Source organism: Leptodactylus fuscus, chromosome 7, assembly GCF_031893055.1.
Source record: "Leptodactylus fuscus isolate aLepFus1 chromosome 7, aLepFus1.hap2, whole genome shotgun sequence".
In the NCBI taxonomy this organism is placed as follows: domain Eukaryota; kingdom Metazoa; phylum Chordata; class Amphibia; order Anura; family Leptodactylidae; genus Leptodactylus; species Leptodactylus fuscus.
The window spans coordinates 143494638-143502639 of NC_134271.1; positions in this window are offsets into that span (position 1 = coordinate 143494638).

Below are 8002 nucleotides of genomic sequence, written 5' to 3' on the forward strand. Positions count from 1 at the left end.
AATAGGAGTCAAAAATGTTTATTTTTATAGGTGTGTCCAAAAAGTTGTCTTAAAGGGTTTACTTCCAATATTTACCAAGAAAATTAGGGCATTCCTCTTGATATCAGTATATTGTGTTTCTACCACTTTCATTTCTTCCTCCTGTGCCTTGACACAATTGTTAAGGGTGGGTATTTAAAAAGAAAATGTTAAAAATAAAAAAAAGGAAAAAAAAAAACAAAAAACACCTGTATGTGCCAAGACCTGTAGATGCATGGTACTTTATATTTATTCATAGAAAGAAAAACAAGTCAGATTTTGATGCATAGTTTCCTCTTCACCCCATTCACATATATAAACACAACCACTTTATTCTGGAATTCTTAAAAAAAAATTAAAAATTAAAACAAAAACACATTTTGAAATTTGGAAAATAAATATTGATAGACGGCACTTACATTCAGAGTTAAAAGGAAGTTGTCTCTCTGATCTCAACTAAAGAACTGGTTGACCGAATGGTCGGGTATATTGACGACGTCTGCAGATTTTCTTTCGATAATATTTGGAAAAAAAATACCCATTTTTTTATGGTACAGTTGCATAAACTATTGCTGCTTCAGCCTTTACACAACCTCCATATCTACGTTACGATCTTTTATGTTTTGCCAAAGTCAATCAAGATAACACTGCTTAACCAATGCAAATTTGAAGCCAATTTCCACCATTCCAAAATTTACCCAATTTTTTAGTTTCCACCCTTAAAGTTTGTTAAACCCAAAACATGGTTAAGTAAATACGTATCGATTTCTTATCAAACTGTACATATAATTTTTTTTTCTTTTTCTTTTTTTTTACAATTTCAACCAAATGTATCTTTTGTACGAAATCTGTTCTTTTTGCAAACAGATCCTCGTAGGCAATCATTTTTGTACAGTACGTGTGTAAATATACATATATATTTTTTATATATCTTGTAAAACGTGAGAAGCATACACGAGTGACATTATCAGTATTATATTTTATGTTCTTCTTTTAACCGCACACCTGTTGACGTTTCTTGAGACAATTTTTTGTCAAGAAGATTTTTTTTTTTTTAATTTTCTTTCATTTGCTGTATTGAGATTTTTTTTTTCCATTACTCCAACAATACAATCTCATTTTGATATACTGTGTCACTGGTTGTTCTGATATTTTATAATTTGCATCTTTATTTAAAGGGATATTTAAAGGGAAAGCCACAAATAATGTATAGAATTAAATACAGTAAAATTCCTACAATCTGGTATCCATTTTTTTTTTGTCAACTCCGACAGTCTGAGACTAAATTGATCTTAAAAAACGGACCAAATGGACGTAAGAAATTAGAAGATTATACTTTAAAAACCTACTGGATGTGTTTACCCCTTTAAGAATTGAATTTTTTTTTTTGTTACGCCCTTCTGATTTAATGAATAAAGGAATTTTACTGTAAACTATTCATAATAAGGTGATTTACATTGTATTGTTATTTCAATGGGAGAAAAATAAAAAATGTGTTAAAGAAAACCAGGCCGTCACAATATACAAACACCTCCCCCCTATGGTAACCACGTATGTAACACTCTGATGCTCTGTTTAATAATAAAAGATTGCTACAAGCAATGTTTTTTATCTTCTCTAAAGCCCTCCCATGCTTATTTGCCAAGATCTCATGCAAGACTAACACTGGGTACCTACTATTCCACGATTTGGGTTGGTCCAGAAGCGAATTGGGGCAAAAATTAAAGGTTTTGTGCGAACTACTCTTATTACGGAGTTAGATCACATCAATATCCAGGGCCCGCAACAGGAGCAGGTCTTTGTCGACGAGTGTCTCGAGTCGAAGGTAAATAAATGTTTGTTTTTAAAACTTTATTGGAACCTTGTTAATAACGTGAATTCTGACCCTTTGCCATGAAAAGGATTGTTCAACCCCATCAAAGTCTCTCCAGGAAATGACCTATTGTTTAAAGGGATTCTACCATTAAAACCTTTTTTTGTGGATAAGATGTCAAAATAGCCTTTCGTCTCTTACCTTTAGACATGGTCTCCGCTGCGCCCTTCCTTAGAAACACCGTTTTTTACCGGTATGCAAATGAGTTCTCTCACAGCGATGGGGGTGTGCCCACCGCTACCAGAGAAGTGTCTCCAGCGCCGCCTCCTTCTTCGTCCGCAGCGTCTTCTTCCAGTGCAGGCTCGTAACTTCTAGGCCTTGGGCAGAGCAGACTGCGCAGGCGCACAGGCCACGGGAAAATGTCCGCTTGCACAGCATTGTTAGCGGTCATATTCCCATGGCCTGTGCGCCTGCGGAGTCTGCTCTGCTCAAGGCCCGAGGCCTAGAAGTTACGCGCCTGCGCCGGAAGAAGACATTGAAGATGATGCTGCGGACGAAGAAGGAGGCAGTTCTGGAGACATATACCTGACCCACCCAAAATATAATACCCCTCAGTGGCTCACAGTGCCTCTTTAGTGGCCCCATACAATATAATGCCCCTCAGTGCCCTATCACCCAGTAAACTGCCCCTACAGTGGCCCCATATAATAAAATGGCCCATCACACATTAATTTTTACCCCCACCTCAGACATTAGCCTGTCCCCCTCCAGTGGCCGCTTAGACATTAACCTGTACACCCACGTGGCTCCATCGTCAGGATGGTTGGGATATCAGTGGTTGGGTCCCCACAGAACAGCAATTTATCCCCCATTTTCATTACATAACCCCTTTAATAAATAATACAATATTTTTACCACCATTGGCATTCTTCATCTTGTTGGGCTTTTTTTTGAGGGTGGGCACAATTCTTTTGCCATGGGTCCCTATGACTTCCATATATGACCCCCCCCCCCCCCAGTGCTGCCGCCATTAAATGTCAAAATATCATTGCTAGAACAGGAAGAAGGGAGACCATCTAGGTAGTCGGAGAATTGATATTTTTGCTATTTGGTTGGACAAACCCTTTAAGCAGCCGATGTAAAAAATAGTAACATTCGCAAATCATCTTATTATAATTAAGTGGACCTTCGAAAACAAATATGGAAATTAATTTCGCCTTAGCGTGGTATTATACACTCGATAGCCGACTAATTAGAGAATTCAGAAGCGGATTAGGCAATTTTCCAGTCGGTAAACAATGCATGTTACATTATAGATTCATCTGAAAAAAAGGAGATAAAAAAATTAATGAGAGCGAGAAAAAAAAAAAAACAGGGTTATGGCCTCATTTGCATATAACTTATGTCTGTATTTTACAAATGGGAGTCATCATAAGAGATTCATGAGGAACGTAAGGAATATTAATGCCTACGAAACAAAAGCGATAGGTACTGCCCCCGCTACAACGTCAAGGTTAAGGTTGGGTAGAATTATCCCAAAAAAAAAAATCAAGGAGGTCACATGAGTTTTCCCTTATGAGATGCTTCACATAGCAGTGAATGATAAAAGCCAAGGGAAGATGGCTGTCATGTGAAAGCTTCCATCAACAATGGAGTTGATAAAGCCCATTATTAAGGTAACATAATAGATGAGGTTGGAAGAAGATACGGGTCCATCAAATCCAATCTATAACAACTACAGTGTTGTTCCAGAAGAATCCAAAAAAACAAACAAACCCAAGAGACGGATGCCAATTACCCGATGCCATGGGGAAAAGTTCCATCACACCTCCAAATCCAGCAATCGGTATAAATCGGTATAAAACCCTGGGTCAACTTCTCATCTTTGCAAAAATAGTACATTTCTACTGTGGAGGTGTCAGGAGTATGAAGACCTTGACTGGGTCTTGGACAAGTCAAAAAATACAAAAATCTACAAGATGTCCCCATAACCCTTTATTTGCTGACAAAATGACATACAGATAAGATAAGATAAGATAATCCTTTAATAGTCCCACATTGGGGAAATTTCAGCGTGTTACAGCAGCATAGTAATACAGATACAGGATAATATAGAGTAATATATTACAGACGTAGACACAGATAAGCTGAGAAGAGAAGATATACTAGGAGTCCATGGCAGCTAAGGAAAAACAGAAGAGAAAGAGGAAGACCTCATGGTCATCCTCATAATCATTAGTTCTCTGTGCGGAGAGCTCTTCGTTTGGTCTGATGTAGATTATACAGCCTGGTCGCGGTTGGAAGGAAGGACCTGCGATAGCGCTCCTTCTCACACTTGGGGTGAAGCAGACGGTCGCTTACAGTGCTGCCAAGTCCCATCAGGGTCCCATACATGGGGTGGGATTTGTTCTCCCGCATGGAGGTCACCACAGACAGTATCCTTCTGTCACCCACCACCTGTACTGGGTCCAAGGGGCTCCCCAGAACAGAGCTGGCCCTCCTGATCAGCCTGTCAAGTCTATTTCTGTCCCTGGTTGATATACTGCTTCCCCAGCAGGCCACACCGAAAAAGATGGCTGAGGCAACCACAGAGTTGAAGAAGGCCCTAAGAAGTGTCCCCCGGACTCCGAAGGCCCTCAGCCTCCTGAGCAGGTAGAGTCTGCTGTAGCCCTTTTTGTGCAGCGCCTCCAGGTGATCAGCCCAGTCTAGTTTATTGTTGAGGAGCACGCCCAGGTACTTATAGGTCCTGACTATCTCAATACATGTTCCTTGGATCTCCACCGGGGTCGGAGCACCTCTCCGTTTACTAAAGTCCACCACCATCTCCTTGGTCTTCCCAGCATTAATCCTGAGCTGGTTCTGCTGGCACCATTCAACAAAATCCCGGTTTAAATCTCTGTATTCCCTATCGTCGCCATCAGTGATAAGGCCGACTATAGCAGAGTCATCGGAGTACTTCTGTAAGTAACAGCTGGATGAGTTGTGCCTGAAGTCAGAAGTGTACAGTGTGAAGAGGAATGGGGCAAGAACTGTACCTTGTGGTGCCCCCGTACTACAGATCACAGTGTCAGACACACAGTCCTGGGCTCTCACATACTGAGGGCGGTTTGTCAGGTAGTCTAGTATCCAGTTGGACAGGTGATGGTCCACACCACCAAGGTCCAGCTTCTCCCTCAGTAGCTCTGGCTGAATGGTGTTGAACGCACTGGAGAAATCAAAGAACATTATTCTCACAGTGTTCCCGGGTTTCTCCAGGTGAGAGAGAGCTCTATGAAGAAGGTGTCCCTCCTTAGTTTTCCTCTGGACGCGATATATCCCAATAGGTGTCAAACAAGATGAACAACTCTGAAAAACAACAAGATTTCGCAAAATTCGGGGGCAAAGTGGTGGCTCAGTGGTTAGCACTGCAAATTTGCAGCGCTGGAGTCCTGGGTTGAAATCCCGCCAGGAACGACATCTGCAAGGAGTTTGTATGTCCTCCCCATGTTTGTCTAGATTTCCTCCCATTCTACAAAGACATACTGACCCGTCCTCTCCTGCCAACTATCGTCCCATCTCACTGCTTCCGTACGCCTCAAAACTTCTTGAGTAGCATGTCCACTCCGAACTCTCCTCCTATTTCTCATCCAACCTGCTCTTTGACAGACTTTAGTCAGGCTTCAGACTCCGGCACTCCACTGAAACTGCCCTAACAAAAGTCACCAATGACCTGCTAACTGCCAAAGCCAAGCGCCATTACTCTGTCCTCCTCCTCCTCCTCGACCTCTCTTCTGCCTTGGACACAGTTGACCACTCCCTCCTGTTAGAAACTCTCTCATCCCTTGGTATCTCAGACCTGGCCCATTCCTGGATCTCCTCATACCTCACCGACCGCACATTCAGCGTCTCCCACTCGCACACCACCTCCTCACCTCGCCTTCTCTCTGTAGGTGTCCCCCAGGGCTTCGTCCTAGGACCCCTCCTGTTCTCCATCTACACCCTTGGCCTGGGCCAACTCATAGAATCTCATGGTTTTCAGTACAACTGCTATGCCGATGACACCCAAATACACATCTCTGGACCAGACATGACCACCCTGCTGGCCAGAGTTCCAGATTGCTTAGCGGCCGTAGCCTCCTTCCTCTCCTCCCGCTTTCTCAAACTCAACATGTAGAAAACAGAGTTTATTATCTTCAGCCCATCCTGTATGGCCCCTCCACCTGACCCATCTATCAAAGTTAATGGAACCACAATTACCCCTGTCCCACAGGCCCGATGCCTTGGGGTAACCCTGGACTCTGACCTATCCTTCAAGCCACATATTCAAACCCTCAACACCTCCTGCCGCCTCCAGCTCAAGAACATCCACAGAATCTGCTACTTCCTCACCCAGGAAACTACCAAGATGCTCGTCCAGGCCCTCATAATCTCCCGCCTAGACTACTGCAACACCCTTCTCCATGGACTCCTAGCAAACACCCTCGCCCCCCTCCAGTCCACCTTAAACTGCGCTGCTCGCTTAATCCACCTCACCCCTTGATCTTCATCAGCTGCTCCCCTCTGCCAGTCCCTCCACTGGCTACCTATAGCCCAGCGAATTGAGTTCAAGCTACTAACACTAACATACAAAGCCATCCACAACCTGGCCCCTCCATATATCTCTGACCTAATCTCCCGCTACCTGCCCACATGTAACCTCAGATCCTCCAATGACCTCCTACTCCGCTCTGCTCTCATCCGCTCCTCACACAACCGTCTCCAAGATTTCTCCCGTGCATCCCCCATACTCTGGAACTCCTTACCAAGACACATAAGACTGATCCCCACAATCACAGGATTCAAGAAGGCCCTGAAGACTCACTTATTCAGGAAGGCCTACAACCTCCAATAACACTATCACCGCACTGCCATCTGTACTGTCTCCCCCTCTCCTTCTGTCTCTACCCCCTTCCCCCATAGATTGTAAGCCCTCGTGGGCAGGGTCCTCTACCCCACTGTGCCAGTCAGTCATTGTTAGTATTATATCTACCTGTATATTCTGTGTATTGTATGTAACCCCCAAATGTAAAGCACCATGGAATTAATGGTGCTATATAAATAAATAATAATAATAATAATAATAATAATAATAATACTGATAGGGAAAAGAAAATGTACATTGTGATCCCTACATGGGGCTCACAATCTACATAAAAAAAAAAAAATTCACATAATTCTGTCTATATCTGACCACCCAAAAGTGTGTGAAGGGTTTTGCTATGATTTATGGATTCATCAAACCCTCCCAGATCTGAATAATTTCCATCATGGACATGGTGTTTCCACTGTGAAGGTGCTAAGAGTATGAAGACCTCATCTTGCATAGACCTTCTTGGGCAAGTCACAAAATACAAAGCTCTACAAGATTTCCCCATAACCCTTTATTTGTTGATAAGGTGACATACACATGTCCTTCTTTAGCACAATATATACCAAGATGTGTAGCGCAAGAGGACCAGCTTTGAAAAAAAAAACAACACGATTTCGAAAACAATCTGTCGAGAAAAATCTATCATACGTCTGGCCACCAAAAGATTCTAAATTCGCAGAAAATTTCAGAGTAGACACGTCTCTACACCAAACCCTTCCAGGCATGAATCATTGCTATCACGGATATGGTGTTTCAACCATGAAGGTGCTAGGAGTATGAAGGCCGCATCTTGCATGGGCAAGTCACTAAATACTCTACAAAATTCTCCCATTGCCCCTTACTTGAGGAAAAGGTTACATACAGATGTCTTTCCTTACACCTGTGTGGAGCAAGATGACCAACTTTGATCCAATCTGTCGAGAGAGGTCTATCCTATATGTGTCGATGTCTGGCCACCAAAAGGTACTAAAGTCATGTAAACGTAATGGTGGACACCTCTGTACATCAAACCCTTCAAGATATGAACAACTGCCATCATGGATATGGTTTTTCCACGATGCGAAGAGTGTGAAGACCTCATCCTACACGGGTCTTCTTGGGCAAGTGACAAAATACAAAGCTCTACAAGATTTCCCCATAACGCTAAATTTGCCGACAAGATGACATCAGAAGTCCTTCCTCTTGGGCACAAGATATACTGAGATGTGTAGAGAGAGATGACCGACTTTGGAAAAAAAAACATGATTTCGAAACAAGCCGTCGAGAGAAATCTTATGACTAGA